Below are 16,672 nucleotides of genomic sequence, written 5' to 3' on the forward strand. Positions count from 1 at the left end.
CTGCAAATGTGGTTGGGAAACTGGACCCCCTCCTCCATAAATAGATGTTTGTTTCTGCTCTCTCTGTTTGTTTGTGTTCCCTCTTTTTGGATCTGGCCTGCAGGGACCATTTTTCAGAAGAGACAGCGAGGCTTTAGGGAATACTTAGACTTCCTTTTTCCACTTCTCTCTTCTCCTCTTGTCGAGACATTTCTCTTCTCTTCTATTTTCTTTTCCTCTTTTTTCAACATTTTCCTTTTATCCATATATGCTTAAATTCAGTGTTTTTCATCAGGTTGTTCTGTTGTTTTCTGTTTGTTTGCTTGTTTGTTTAATTATTTGCCCTTTTTTAATTTATTTTTTATTATTTATTTCATTAATCCATCATTTCTTCTAAATGTTTTTGTTCCTTTCCATTTTTTGCAAAGCTGGAACATATGCGAAGTTTCCACTGCTTCTGCTACAGCCTTACTGTAAGGCTGATACCTTACAGTAAAACTGTTTGCTTTTTCCCGCAGCAGCATTCTGGCTGGCTGCAGAACACTAGTGTCCTGGAGTGGCACATCAGTTTGGTCAGTTGATTCCTTCCTCCCCTTCCTCCCTCCCTTCTTCTTTCTCTCACTTCCTCGTTCTCATACTACCCGGCACTTGAAAAAAAAAGAGAGAAGCTCTGCTTCATGGCTTAGAGAATGTGCTCTGCCTCTTAGCTGCAGACCAAGAGAGGAAAGGGGAGAGAAAGGGAGAGAGGGAAAAGGAATGAATAAAGAGGAGAAGAGAGAGGCAGCGACACACTTGCATCTGTTGTCCTGCGTCCTGCAGCCGTGAAGCAAATGAGAGAGTGTGAGAGAGACAGAGAGAGTATGCCAGGATAAGAAGAGAGAGAGAAAGAGAGAGGATCTCAGACAGCCGTGTCCTTGAGAACTGCACCACAACTCTTTGAAGAGAGCCGCGAGAAGGTGTGAGTAACGTGCATCTCAGCAGGACATGTGTGTTTGCAGTGTGTGTATCTAAGTGTGTGTATGCTTCATGGATATGTACAGTACAGTACTGCTTGTGAGAGTTAGTGTACGTGTGTGTGTGTGTGTGTGTGTGTGTGTGTGTGTAACCTGCTGCTTGCACACTGACCTGCCAAGCTCAGAGTGAAGGGGGTTTGGCTGCCGATCTTCTCTGCTATTGTCTGCCTGCCTAAGTGTTGCTGACAGGGGATTATGGCAAATACAAAACGCCGTATGGACTAAAGAAACACACTGCCAAACTTCAGAGACGCACGCATGCATGCATGAAGCTCCATGTTGAGAGCTCTGTTTGACTGTGTTCATTTGTTTGTGTGTGTGAGTGATGTCAGTGGGTATCGTTTGTCTAGCATGCACATGCGTATCTGTTCTGGTTAGTTGTCTATTTTCATTTCAAAACTGTCCAGATTAAACAGCTGAAATTTCACAGGTATAATAGTAAAATAAACATGCCCTTTCTCACAGTAGTGATCGTTGGAATAGTTTTGGAACCACCTGTAACTTCAGAAAAAGCTAGACAAAATATAATCCACATTAAAACCTTGGCATAAAATAACCTTATAGCTGAATACGTGCTTCAAATCCCAGCTTCCTGGACAGGTGTTGCATGCCATTCCCCTGCTAATCTTTCCATTTCTTGTCTGTCTCTGCTGTATACAAATAAAGTTAAAAAGTCCAAAAAAAAACCCAAAACTTTTACTGGACTCCTGTTCAGAGCAAACTTAAACTATTATTTTCCTGTTATAGCAAGGGCAATTACAATAGCACTTCTATACACCAATCGGCATCCTGAAGACTTAACTTACAGACATTACATTTACCACTGGCTTGCAAATCTAAAGATAAATCTCATGTACCTGCTCATCTAATTCGAATTCAGTTTCTGCGCTCGAAATGTGGCCATGTGGTTTGGGGGGTTGTGTGTCCGAACCTTGTGAGGTCTTGGGAACAGAGCCAAGTGGTGTGACCCATTGAACTATTTGCAACTAATCATAGACCACAAGCCACACAGCATGCCGTAGAGCCCAGCTGGGTTACACTCATCAAAATATAATGAGAGACAACATGTCACTCGTGTTTCTGAAGGCATTCTTGAGATGAATGCCATTACTGAAGACGTGTGCCACTTTACTGCTTTGAGTGCCAAACACTTGACGTTGTAATGCTGGGAGAAAGATAAAACACCCTCACCCTCTCACATTTGAAATGAAGTGGAACCAGAGGGACTATATTTAATACTAAAGGTAGGATACCATTACACCCTAATCTAAAAATGCACTGGTTGCATCATGTCTCATGAAGCAATGTGGCTATCCAGTATCACCTACTGTGTTTGATCATTTGCAGGATGTTACCACTGATCATACTCTCAAAGATATATTTGGATATTAAATTATAGCATAGTAAGTGCATACATGTCATACCTAAAGATGTGTCTCATTTCTCTTTCTCGCAGCACCAGTTATGAAAGATATATCAGGATTCATGTTTCCAGTCAACATCTGTGTTGTGTCATAAATTTTATACTGCACATGTTCATTTTTGAATTTAAAAAGAATCCTAAACTTAATTTAAATTGTCTCTTTTTAATGAAAAGAAAAGAAAAGATTAAATAACTTGTTACATTAGCATTACCACATCCATTTTTGGTGGGTGTTTCTTCTAATTGTATTCTGCTCCAGTTTTTTTTTATTATAAAATATATTTTATTTTATTTTATTTATCATAAAATATATTTAAAAAAAAAACAATGTAAAAATGGGATGACCATGTAGAGTACTTCGGTATGATGTTGTTGTCTTAAACAGTAACAGTAGCGTTACAACGCTGTTCACAGTTATCTGTATTTCAAGATTTTTAAAGCGTCTGTAAATAGGTTAATAACATAAAAAGTACTACAACGTAGCTTGTTCTGAGAGCAACTCTTGGGTAATATCTCAGCTGTATTTATTTCCCATTTTTAGGTATATTTTAGAATCATATATTTGGTATAAACACATGTTAATGCGGCATGCTTCTTATCATAACTAATGTGCTTTTAGCATGAATGAACTAAGAGAAGTAACATGCAGTGTTGATGGTGTCCACAGTATATATTTAGACTTTAGAAACTATCCCCAGGGTGAGCCTGTAAGTGTGCAGAATGTACTGAGTTTGTGAGTGTGTGATCATAGTGTGTAAAAGTGTGTGCATGTATGTGCATGCAGTGTTTGTGTGTGGAGAAATGTGTTTTAAGCTGTTCCAGCCAACCAATTGAGGTCAGCCGCTCAATAATTAAAGCATGTCACTGGTTAGTGCACAAGTTGGGTCGACCAATCAGACGGACTGATGTCAGATCATAGTGACAGAGAGTCAGAGTGACTGTTAAAAGACAAGAGAATAGGGGGAAAAGGAGAGACAGAGCTTAGCACTTGGAGAAATGCAAAGTTTAACGATCGAGTGAATGACATTTTACATTCATATCAGCATTTTTTAAATGTCTTTAAATTTACAGACCTCGTGAAACGCTGCTAGTCTCCTTGGTACTATCTTCTGCAATGTGTTACTTAATCCTATGTATTTCTAACAAAGCAGCGGCAGAATATAATTTTTTTTTTTTACTTTATCACAGTGTCCGCGGACTGAGCACACCTTACAGCAGTTACCTAAGTTGAAGAATATCAGGTAAGAGGATCAGTGCTATAAACTCAAAGTTAAAGACTAATTATATCACCAAGATAGGTACAGCTTGTACTTACAAGCTTTAATGTTTGGGATATATGATACAAATATAAGCATTTCCTCATCAAGCAGTCTTTGTTATTGTTTCCTTGAGCCAAGAAATGACCAGGTGCATTTAATACCTATGAAGATTCATATTAAGTGGTATACCCATCATTGTAAAGTTAACTTCCACTGGTAAGTTTGGTAAATTTAAGAGGCATTTAGACATTTACTGATAAATCGTTAAGTCAGGGCTATAACTCTGGGTACAGCCATATACTCAGACCAGTTGCTCATAACATGTGGCCCCATAATCAGTAAGTTGTGGTTTAGGATCGAAAACTGGTCAAGAAGGTTATAGCAATTACCATCAGTGGTAATATATTCAACAATTTGTCATGTTTGTGCCCATTTGATTTGTTATGTAAAGTTTTGTGGATTTGCTAAGTCTTCTGTTTAACTATGCTACACGTCACCAGTGTCAGTGTTGTGTAGTCTTCGTAAAAAAAAAAATGTAGATACAATTGCTTTAATTACGTGACATCTTTACTATGTTTGCTAATGTTTTCTTTTATGTCAGTCTTTTGCTACTACCATTACATTTTTCCAAGCAGACTTTTATATACCAGTCATCAAAATGTGGATATAGCTCAGGAGTTGTAATCTGATCATAGACTGAAGCCTGATGTGAGCTTCTATTTATCTGGAAGCCTTCCTGGGTGATATGAGGTCCTATTAATACTCTATGCAGCGGTTGCTGCCTTCCAGCCTGCTTATATGTGTGCACACACATGTACACACAACGCAGTCCCAAAACCAGAAAAGCATGCACACAAACACCAGAGACTTGAGACTTCTCAAACACTAAAGGCTGCACTCCACTTCAGGCCTTTATGATGTCATTGGGAAACCAAATCATTAGTGACATCAGTGCAAACAGGAAATGAATTCAAGTGTAAACAAAACAATTTGTTGGTATTTATTGTGATCCCTGGTTTTTTAATTGTTTTCCGGCTTCTGTGTTCATGTTTAATATTCATTGTTTTCAGTTTGGTTTCCCTATTTTTCTTGTGTTTGTTGGGTTGAGTTCCTGATTCTTGTTGGATTTCTTTATTATTCCAGTTAGTTCCAGTTAGTTCGTAACACTGAGTCTGTGGTTCCTGTTTCTACTTTATGGCTACTCTAGTGATAAGTTTCAGCTTTGTAATCCTGTTTTGGCTCATGTCTTGATTTTTATTATTTACAGTTGTTTTAGTTCCCTCAGTGTTCCCTCATTTCTGCTTTCATGGTTAGTGTGATTCGTCTTTTGGGTTATCTCAATTACTTTGAAGATTAGTTTTCTTTCATGCCCTCTGTTAGTTCTACTTCATGTCTCTTCCCTGGTTCCCTGATTGATCTCACCTGTGTAAACCTCTGCACTCTATTTTTGACGATTGTCTTTTTTTTCTGTTGTTTTGTTTGTTTCCTTTCTGCCACCTTCTTCACAGTAATATAGATAGAGAAATATTTTAGGAACATCATTCAATTCTCAGTGGTCAACTTCTGCATCTTTAGTTACTTCTTCCTCTCAGCCTTTTGTTTCAAGTTGTTGAGTCTGTCCACTGGTGTCTCTCTGTTCTTTGTAAGCCTTCTGTATTTACTGTTAATCCTTTCTATGCTTCTCCCAGCCAGAAGTCCCACTGAGATCCTGTAGATTTAGACAGAGGTTGATCTCATGATTAGTATTCAGCTGTCAGAGTACGTCAGTCAACTTTTGGAGGCCCCTCTCAATCCTCACCCTCCCACTATCATTCCCCCATTAAAATCTTAATGTATACCTCTGCGTTGTAGCATATGCCCATGTGCATGTGCACCACCTAAGGATGTATAGTTTGTTGCCACACGATTCTGAAGAGAGAGCCTGTATGCATTAATGTAGATACATATTCAACATTCTCCTGATTTCCCAGGAAGTTGCCCTCCATCATCTTAAATGACATGAAAAGAGCCGGAGACAGATATATGCATGAATTAATTGGCTTGAATAGAAGTATTTAGAAGCCTAATCCATGGGGATTAACGCAAGGCGCCCTCTCCGGATTTAAGCTTCTGTGCATTTTCAGCAGAGGATTGTTTTATTTCACTCTATCCTCCTCACATGCCACCACCTTTAGATCTTAGTCAGTGAGCCTTTAAAAAGCTGTCAAGTGTAGGATTAACAATGTAGAAAACCACTAGACAGCTAATTGCTCTAAAAACCTTTAAAAGTATATAATGATGATTTTTATTGTAGCATTGTTTGAACTCCAGCTGGGTTGCTATTGATTGTCTTTCTGTTGTATGCGAACAAAAATATTACTTTTTATTTCAGGATTAGTGCACATATTTTAACAATTTCATGTGCTATAGTTCAATCCAGAATTAAAAGCACTATATTAAAAGTTTTTTTGTTGTTTTTTTAAATCAGGCTATATACAACTGTAAAGAATAAAGTTTGGCACTAGTTAACCGAAATTCATTTGTAAAAGTATTGCTATGTGGTTTGTATTCACAGTCCAGGCTTCATCAGTACAGTGTTTCAGAAAACAGTGATATTGTTTTTTGGCAAACGCTGGAAAACAACTGAAGTATAATACACTCACTGGAAAGAAAAAAGAAAATATAATATTAATATTATTATAATATTACAGCTATACTGAGTCACTCTTTGTTTTTATTTCCCATTTTTCTTTTGCACTCTATCTTTTTGCCTTTACTTTCCTCATCTCACTTCAGTCATTACCCTCCCCTTTTCTCTGCACCTGTCTCTCTCCCATCACCCATTTCTCATTTTCTTTCCTCTTCCACTCTTTTTCTTCTACCCTTTTTCTTGTCTTTTGCCTTCTCCCTCTTCCCTCCTTCATTTATAGGCTTTGCACTGTGAGTCTATGAGATACTGAGCAGATCAATGCCTATAGATTGGCTCATTGGAAGCCATTAGTTATGGGTTTTTATAAAGCTAGTCATTATTGTGCTTAATCTTGCAGAAAATTAAATTTAGAGTTGTGTACAGTGTTTTGGTTAAAAGTTGTTGATTTTTTTCTGCTTTCACTCACTTACCAGCTGCTATTTTCTCGCCTTTTTTGCATTTATTAGTGTGTGTGTGTGTGTGTGTGTGTGTGTGTGTGGGTGTGTGCGTGGGTGCGTGGGCGGGCACGCGCTTAAAGCACAGTAGTGTCACTGTTAATAAGCCATCATGCATCCCGGTCATGCCAAAAAGCCCTTCAAGAAAACTGCCCATACAACAACATAGCTTGGCCACAGTACTGCACGCGTACTGCATTTTTTTTCTTCTGGGTTGGCAAATTTCTCTATTCTTAGAGCCTCTATATTCAATATATTCAATGGCTTTAATAACTTTAAAAGTGATGGTGGTGTCATTTTTTTTTCACCCAGCCACTTTGCTTTTGTCTTTTAAAAAGCATTGTGGCACAGTCCAGTTCCAGCTTTAATTTTCAGAATTAGTCATGAACTCTTGGACAACACTCTCCCTATTCTCTTATATGTGTTCCTTGCCTCTGTCTTGCCAGACAAAGCCCACCCTATTACTTTCTCCTCTTTACACTTAATTTATCAAACCCTTCAGTATTCCACTCTTCAAGCTCCCTATATGTCATTCTTTTTCATCCCTAATCCCAATCTTTTTTACCCACTCTTTCATGTCTTTCATCAATGTGTCCTTCTGTTTCATTCCCTGTCTTTCCCAGTTCTCCCATCCCTATTTCTTTCTTCTGCACTCCCTGCTTGCTTCCCTGTCCCCCATCCTTTACTTTAACCCTTTTGCTTTTCCACTGCCCTGAAAACCTTCCTCCTCCCCCTTTCTTCACTCTTTTCTCATCCTCAGTTCCCTCATCTTTCCATCCTTGTCCCTCTTTGCTCCCCCCACACACACACATACACACAACCACATCCTCTCTAACTAAACAATAGATGCCTTGAGCTCTGAAAGATCACTTCCCACCCCAGCCCAACACCGTCAACATTGCCCACCCTCCTCCTCTCCCACCCCATGATGATATGCAGAATAGAGCAGCAGCCTTCTTTTGTTTAGCTTAGCGCAAATGAAAATTGCTAATCAATTTTTACCCCCTCTTATTTCATGGCATGTAGTTCCTGCCCCTCCCCTGCCAGCTGTCATTGTGTGGTTGTGGCGCAGGGCTGAAAGCTTCATTAGCAGGAGGACAGCATGTTTTGCCCCTCAGCGCTGTATTCATGGAATTACCAAAGATAGGACATTGCCTGGTGTTACTCGGAGAATTAGTGCAAATAGACATTACCTTGTGTCTTATGGCTTTTTGTCAGAAGCTTAGTATACATTTTTGAGTATTTTATTATGATACCAATGCTTTCTGAGGCATTGGTTTAATTGCTAAACCTATTTACAGCTCTTTAGCCGCTGTTGAGTAACATCATCAGAGCAAACATAACTGAGCTGACTAAGCAAAACATGAAGTTAAAAATAATTCAGGGATATAATATAGTCTGCATAGTATTTCTGATCAGTCTTTTGTAAAGACATCCAGAGCACAAATCCTCCACTCTTCTTTCCATACTGGATTAATTTCAGCATTGCAAAGTGTTAAATCAAGCAAATCATGAGCAGCCAAATATCCCTTAAATTTTAGCTCACTTCTCCTTTTTCTCCTGCGCTGACATTCCCTATCTCTCTTTCTCATTCTCCTTTTTGCTCACTCTCTTTTTGTTTCACTCGGCCTTTGTGCTGCCTACTGAATACTTTTATTCTCGAGAGCTGGACTATGCAGCATAAAAATGTAAAAATATCCAGCAAATGAAAGCCTTTATGCTCTGAAAGAACAGCCATGCCTTGCCCAGTAGAAATTGCTAGGGTGTGTATCCCATAGACTAACTATGCAGCCATCCAGGGAACATGACCAGCCATGCAATGGGCATCTACTGAAGTTTTGTTGTTGTTTGCTTTTCTTTTGTTTTAGTTTTTGCTTGAATTAGACAAGGGGGATCTAATTTCTTACAGTAATCTATAAAGGTAAGAAGAACCTGCATGAGTCTTGTCACTATTATGTGACAAACTAAGACAATTAACAAACAAAACAACAAAAGCATGTTATTTAATTGCTTAGTTTTGAGGCACAATAAGGTGCATTCATGCATTAATGTTCAAGCAGATGATATTCCTTAATATCCAACCCCTGATTAGATAGTATGAAACACCGAGGGTGTACATTTTCAATATTTATTCAGAACTGTTTTGAATGTAAATCCAGCCAGTATTAGCATGTAATTATTTCAAGGTAGCCATTACAAAGATTGTTGCTTTTTCACCGGTTATGACTGAGCACAAGATGCAGCTAATGCAGGTAAAAAGCGCACAGGTCAAAGGTCATAGATGGCCAGTGGTAATCTGATGGAGTGTGAGAAAGGGATGGGACTCTTAATTCTTAAGTTCGGTATTGATCCTTTCCTTCTTCTTTCTCTCCATACTCATCTGGTCACCTGCTGTTTAATTCAAACCAAAAACAGAGAACACAGAGAACAGCAAAGCATTCAGCCCTTCATACTCAGGTGTGTGTGTGTGCGCGTGTCTGTCTGTGTGTATTTTTCTATATCTGTATGTGAAGCCTGCCCTAGTTTAAGCTGTCGGTTTGAAAGTGATAAGGGTCGCACATGATCTTATGTCTACTGGGAAAAACAGTTGCTGCCCCTTGTGAGAGAATATTTTCCATAACCACCTATAGCCAAGCTCAAATCCACTTACAGTAAACCTACGCTTAATTTCACATACAGCACAACCTCACATCAAGCATCTTGAGCCTTAGCATCACCACAAATTTTGTTATCTATTACTTTAGCTTTTTACCTAATATAAATGTAAAGAGATTTTCAAAGAAAGATCTGACACGAAGAAGTTTTGACAAAAGAAAGGTGCTCTGTTTCCAGTCTGCCCATACCACACATCTGGATTAGAGACAAAACAGGCAGACAGGAAAACAACACTGAGACCAAGATGATTTTTAATTTGCGATCAATAACTTGTCATAACCTGTCATTTTTCATCCTTTTTGTGTAATTATTGCGATTTCTTTTTCTCAGTGAACTTCAGTCAAAATAATAAGGATTCAAATGGCACACTTTTCCCACCTTGTTCTTGAGGCTTCAGTATGTGTGTCAGACTTATCTTCTCTCTCTTACTAAGTCTGCTGGTTGACTATAGTTTTTCCATCCTCTTTTATTAATAGCTCAAGGGTCTGTTTGTCAACCCATGCTTCGGTGTCTGGTTGCCTCTTGGGTACTATTAATAACTCCAGCAAAGACAAATGTACTGATATATTCAGTCTGTGGATAATAAGATCTTACTGTCTTAATTCAATCAGAATCCCTTCGTCACAGAGACCAAAGTAGCTGTCAGGTGTGTGAATGTCTTGGTGTGTAAGTATAGTAGCATGTAATCCAAGGCATTGGTAGCCACTTGTTAATTTCCTCCTGGACCCAGGATCATTTACCAGCCTTAGTATTTTCATTGAAACCAGACCCCACCAATCAGATCATCCTATGAGCATGTACAACAAAAAATATCAGCAGAATAGAATTTATGGTGTCCTGATAATCTATACTTTTCTTTGACGTAATCATAGATATATTCGCCATTTTAGCTGCACTAAATGATATTTCACGATCAAGGTTCTTTTCTATTTAATCTACACATTGTGTGGTTTGATATTTAATGCAATCAAGAACCAGGCCTATTTCCATAAACTTTTACACAATGCACACAGCTGTTTTAGTAAATAGAGATGTTGCAGAGTCTGTGTGTAGATAAATTTCGCTTCTTAGAAATAATATGTAGAAAGTTCCTGATGTTGCTCTCTTTGAAGTAAAATGAATAATTCTGACCTTCCTATGTTCCCCAAGACTATCTGTTCTCCCCTGTTCAGCCAAACTGAAGCCAAATGATACACCAGATCATAACCACTGATAATCAAGACCATCTTAGAACAGAGGCAGCCATTGCAATTCTCTCCCCAAGGACCACCTGTTATGCTGAAGTTTCATATTCATACATTACTTGCTATGGCTGTTATGGTCATGGAGGACAGTTGAACCATTTACACACAGACACACAAACACACATACAGAGGGTATGTGTGTAAATCTAAATATGTGAAAAGAAAAACAAGTAAGAAAAAACAGATATACTAACTCACTATCATTTTTAGTATGCTCAGAAGGCCAGTGGCAGCTGCATCTCAACATTCTCACACTCAGCATCACCTCTCTTCCAGTGTGTATGTATGCGCAGGTTGTAGTGAGTTCTAGTAAGTGCGAGTGTGTGTGTGTGTGTGTAAAAGTGAGAGAAAGAGAGAGCGAGAGAGAGAGCGCAAGAGCTTGCTGCAGTGTGTTTTGAGCCCAGTGGAAAAGCAGGAAGAGCTGCTAATCCGTGTGGCTGGCCGAGCAGAAAGGCCATTCATATTTATAGCTGACTGAATCACATTCTGTCATACAGATGTCCAATACTAAGACCAAGAACAAGAATAACTTCAGAACAAAATAGAAATATGGGTCTGAAGGAAATTCAGACCAGAGCTGTATTTATAGCCTGCTGAGTCACTCTGTGATACAGATGACACTTTCAGAAGAAGGAAAACTCCGCAATCAAGCCAAAATGCAGTATGGCATGTCAGATGTTTAAAACCTGCTTGATAATCTGCTGAATCACTAGGTCATACACTGTAGTATAATATGAAGTCACTATCAGTGATTTGTGAAAGCAGCACATATGTTTGAAGAGCGAAAGTTTTAAAACTGAAAAAAAGTAGAAGAAAAAAGGAACGTTGTTACTAGGTAAGACCCTGTTTAGGAAGTAATAGTTCAAGAATTTTTAATTGTAGTTCAGAAACAGCCACTAAAACGTACGAGAATAATTCAAATCAAGTGTTGAGCGTGTTACAATAAAGGCAAGCATAAAGTCAGAAATGGCTGTTAGAGGAACATCTTGAAGTAATTTAAAACTGGTTTCATCCCTTAGCCAAAATGGTTACTATTTTGTGCAAATGTGAATTTTTGGTGGGCACAGACCACGTGCAGTCCTGTTTTTCCAAATGCAAGACATGGGTGAATTCAAGGACATAGGCCAATAGTCGGTAGCCAGTCTTTGAGAGGTAAAGGGATATTTTTAACCTGCTGTATCACACTCATACAGAGGTAACAGGGGCAGAGATAAAACTGGACAGCAATACAGAGTCTAAAAGTAAACTGAGACTGTGTGTAGTTATTTTTTAGTGTTAAGGATCACATCCTGCCACTATAGTTAATGCCAAAAAGTAAAAAATCATAGGGCAAAATTAATGTGTGTGCAGAGTAAATTGTGTCTTATAGCATTTTCAGAGGCAAATCTGCTGCTAGATTTATAATACCTATACCTACATGTAGGACCCTAATTCTATTAAAAATAAAACTGATATTTAGTTGGTTAATATTGATTTAGTATGATGTCATTCATTCAGTGTGAATGAAATCTGAATTAAATCTGAAAAGTGTTTCAGTGAAATTTCACTGAGTGCTTTTTTCATTTTACATATGAACAACAATAGCTAAAGCTATCAAAGTTATTTTAGTGTCAATGCTAGTATAAAGAAAACATGTTGGAATTTTGAAGTTATAATTTACCACTTTAATTAAATTAAATTAATACATCCTTGTGTTTATATGTGCAATTCATCTAGCTGAAATAGACAGAAGTTGTCAACAGATGGTTTGTCATTCTCAGACAAACCATCTGTATGTAAGTAGTTACATACTTTGGCATGCGTTTTAGTAGCTCCTTGAAGATATATCTATTGTCTGTTCAGTGTGGTAGTGTGATATTTTTTGTTGCTCTTAATTCTTTATGAATCTTCTTTATGTAAATTTACAGAAACACAAAATGTTCAGCTTTGGAGCTGCCATTTTTGAAAAGTGCATCGACCACAAAGTAATCTGTTTATATCATTTACAGGATACATTTTTCTTTTGATTGATTGGTTTATGAAGTGGACTAAATGACTCCTCTATAGAAATTCACATTTATTTTGATTAAAAGTATTTATGTGAAGCCTTTTTAATCTAAATGGGCTTTAAAATTGATTATGATCGCAATCTAATCACAATATCAGAATCCATGTCTCCATCATGATTTCATACCACTCTAAAGAGTCTGTCAAGTTTTAACTCTCAAACAATATTATATGTCTGCTAATGTGATACTTATGGTTCTTTAAAACATGATCTTTTGAGAGGTCATTCATTCAAGTCATCATTTTAAGTCCAGTGACTTCAAGTTAGGACACCTTGCTAAGTAAAATTTCAAGCTGCATTATCCTGAAATATTTATATTTTTCTTAATGGGACACTATCACCTGCATCCTTTTAATCTCTGTATGATGTTTTACAGTTATAGGCACTCCCTAATGTACAATACAAAAACTGCAATGTCAATTTTCTTGATACTTTTTCCAGGTTTTTTTTAAAAGCCAGGTCTTTTGTTTGCGTGTGTGCTTAGCTTACATGCAGTACTTCTATGTGTGTCAGTGGGAGATCTTCTCGGATACAAATGTTCCCCTCAAGAACTGAAACCAAAGAAAAGTGTCTGCCACTAAGTGCGCTGTATTTGTAAAAAATGATTATGTGTTCACCCACATGCCTCTGCAGTGTCTCCACTTCTGTGCATGTGTGTGTATGCATGTGCACGTGTGTGCGTGTTTCTGTGTGTGTGAGCTAGATTTATGGTGGTGAGTCCTAGTTTCAAAGCTGCCATTAATTAGCTGGAAGACACTATTGTCAGCATTAAACACAGATTGAACAAGGCGATCCAATCAAACAAGAGCACGCACACACAAACACACGTCCGCACACACACATTCAGTTCATATATTATTTAACTGATGCTCATATTATTGTTAGAAAGTGCCAAGTTGAGTGGAGCAATAAAAGTAAATGCACTAACAATACCCTTGAGGAACAACACGGAGAGTGATTCAATAACTGTTTTATCTTAATATGTTTGTCAAAGTTAATCCATGTGATTGTTGGTAATGCAGCTACATGTTGGAATAAATAGGACTAGACTAGATATTCATTGCATGGTATTTGACACATGTGATTTATATCAATAAAAGGCAGTAAGTGAAGCGGTTCAAGAGGATAACTGTTAACAACACTCTAGAGAAAGACTCATACATTCACTCTGTTTGTATTTATCTGTCAGCTGTGTCGGTGGGTCCTTGGGAGAGAAGGAGAGACGCATTCAGATATAAATAGTACCACTATTTATATCTGTACAGGAGAATATACAATACTAATATATGTATTCAATATGTAATATTGTATTGTAATATATGTATTCAATTTTCAATACCTCACACTACACCAAAACACAATTTTGTGGTTATACTCACAATCTACAATATTTAATGTCTGCAGTAGAAGTGTTTTTTTTGTGTGTGTGTGTGTGTCCCCCTCCTCGCTCCCTTGAGTATTCTCACCCCCTCAACCTCTCTCAACCTTTCCACCTTTGCACATTCCCCTCCTGACTGAAACTAGGCCTCCTTCTTTTTTTCCTTATTTCCTCTCTTTCGCCCACTACTCTGTCTCTTGCTTGTGTTCACTCCACTTTTTTCTTGTATAGATATTCCCTCTCTCTTCTTCTGTATTGAGATATCCCCTCACAGCACCCCCAGTGACCCTTTCCATGACCACTGACCTCAGGGGTAAATGCAAGGTCCCATCTCACCATGAAATAAAGACATTAGCTTCCTCCCACTGTCTGACCCCGCTCACCTGCCTCATCTTCCCTCACCCCTTTGTCTGTATCCCTCTCCCTAAATCCCCTCTGTACCACCTCCTGTTCTGTTTTCTTTTGCTTCTTTTCAGCCACTATCATCGTTTCCTCATTGTTCCTCTTGTTGTCTGCCTGTTTAAAAAGTTGCTGCTAAAATATAACTTTGGTATTTTCAAATTGAAATTGTCAAGTTTTTTTTACGCTGTCACGCTGTCTATAGCTACACGATGATGTGTTGATGTGTATTTCTCTGCACATTGCACTCTAAAACTAAGATGCTTTGCTTCCTATCGCTCCTTGTTTTTATTCAGAAGTCTGAATCCATATACTTCTGCACTTACTTTTTTACTGATGGGCTAAAAGTTTTTTGGTTTTTTTTATGGCATCATCTTGATTTTCAGCAGGTGCATTGCTTAATGAATGGTTTTGTATAACTCTTCTTATTGTGGTAAATGGTCAAAAAGATGAATTGAATGAACACCTTTCTTTATCATTTTAAAAAGTCATTTTTGTGACTTAGTGCTTTAAAAATATATTTGTCCCAAAATCTAGGTTGTGTTGTTAATTATAAGGATAACAATATTATATTCTTATACGCTATATTTTGCAGTAAGCTAACAACAAACTCTAAATGACTTGGAAAGATTGTAAAATATGCTAAACATTTCCCTGAATTATACTTTGAAAAGGAAAAAACAGTTTTCATCATTTTTGAGGTTGATTGTGAATTGTATTCATGTGTGGTTGGGGGTATATATTTGCTCCTTGAGGATGAGCTACAGTAGCTTTGTAAGTTTGTGTGTCTCCATCATTAGTGTGTTAGTTTTTTATCCACAGGGTAAAAAAAGTGTTCCCATGAGAGTACTCTTCTTCTCTCCCTCATTCCCTTGTTCCTGAGAAAAGGAGCGATGGAGAAAACATTAGTCTAGAGCAGTTGTTCACAGCAGCAACCCAAGTCAAGCATGTCACCTGCGTGTACTCCTTTGCTTTATGCATATTCATAACTTTTTCCCATCTCAGTATATAGAACACAAAAACAGAAAACAGCGTACATACCTCCCTCTTTTCTCACACCTCCTCTCTACTCTAAATCCCTTTTACTTCATACTAAGATGCTTCTTTGAACTTTACAGAAAGCAGAAGAAATTTACTTTTGCCACTGTAGAAAAAAAGTAAATGCTACGCATTGAGTTAAAAGTGCAAAAATGTAGCAACACAAGAAAACAGCTTTGTGTCCAGAATCCTTCCAGTTTATTCTTTATGTAGTGACCCAAACTGGCGTAATTTAGCAAGCAGCAAAGCATCAGAAGGTTCATAGACCTCTTTCTTCCTGCTAAAACATCCTTCCAAATTATAAGTGCATAAACTGAGTCTAGGTTTTTCCTTGTCCCACTCAGTCACATGTTTTGTTTTGTTTTCTGCAGCTAGTAATCCTCTGGTGAGTTTGTCCTTGGCCTACTGTCTTTTTAAAGCAGCAAACAGTCTGGAAAAAAAGCCCCTGTGCCTTGTGCCTTCTGGCAGCTAAAACCCAAATTTCTCATTTAAATTTTTCCTCTGGCAAAAAAAAGTCAGTCCAGCTAGCTTGTGGGATGGCTTACATGTTTTTCTGCAAGGCAGTTTAAAGACAAAATGCTGTTTATAAGCCCAGAAAACATGTCAGCTGAAAAACATCATAGCCCATGCTCCATACTGACAATTTCAGGAGGATGAACTGTATCAACAAGTTCAGTGTTGGACATTCTCACACCTTTCTTCAGAGAGGGCAAAAGGTGTAGCGCATATACAAAGAAAAAAAGTCAAAAATGTAACTTGAGGACTTCTATGTTGTTGTCAGTCTTGAGTTTTGAAGCAAACATTTAAAAGCAAAGCTTTCAAACTTAGACTAATGATTAAACAAACTATGAGAAAATATGTATCAATAATTAAGGGAACACTATGTGCAATGGTGGTCTGCTGTTGATTTTTATGTCCTATATACATAAATTAATCATGTTTGAAGTAAATAGAGGAATAAAATATGTGCTTATACTTAACCAGAAACTTCTCATATGCCAATTATTTATTCTTCTGTGGTAACTTTACCTTAAAAATAAATCATGTTGTATTGTTAGGCTGTGAATTTCTGATGCTTTTCACATAGAATTTCTCCAAATTAGCGAAACAGCGA

At 37.8% G+C, this 16,672-nt stretch overlaps 1 protein-coding gene across 1 annotated transcript in view; it reads left to right on the forward strand.

Moving 5' to 3' along the window:
* The first annotated feature begins 671 nt into the window (after positions 1 to 671).
* Positions 672 to 16,672, forward strand: part of esrrga (estrogen-related receptor gamma a) — a 152,747-nt gene continuing 136,746 nt past the window's right edge. The window contains exons 1-2 of the mRNA XM_084931000.1: positions 672 to 935; positions 3,604 to 3,656. The gene's annotated coding sequence lies outside the window, so the exon portion shown is untranslated. The remainder of the gene's footprint in view (positions 936 to 3,603; positions 3,657 to 16,672) is intronic.

Source organism: Perissodus microlepis, chromosome 1 (genome assembly GCF_051167445.1).
Source record: "Perissodus microlepis isolate ML-2025 ecotype Zambia chromosome 1, ASM5116744v1, whole genome shotgun sequence".
In the NCBI taxonomy this organism is placed as follows: domain Eukaryota; kingdom Metazoa; phylum Chordata; class Actinopteri; order Cichliformes; family Cichlidae; genus Perissodus; species Perissodus microlepis.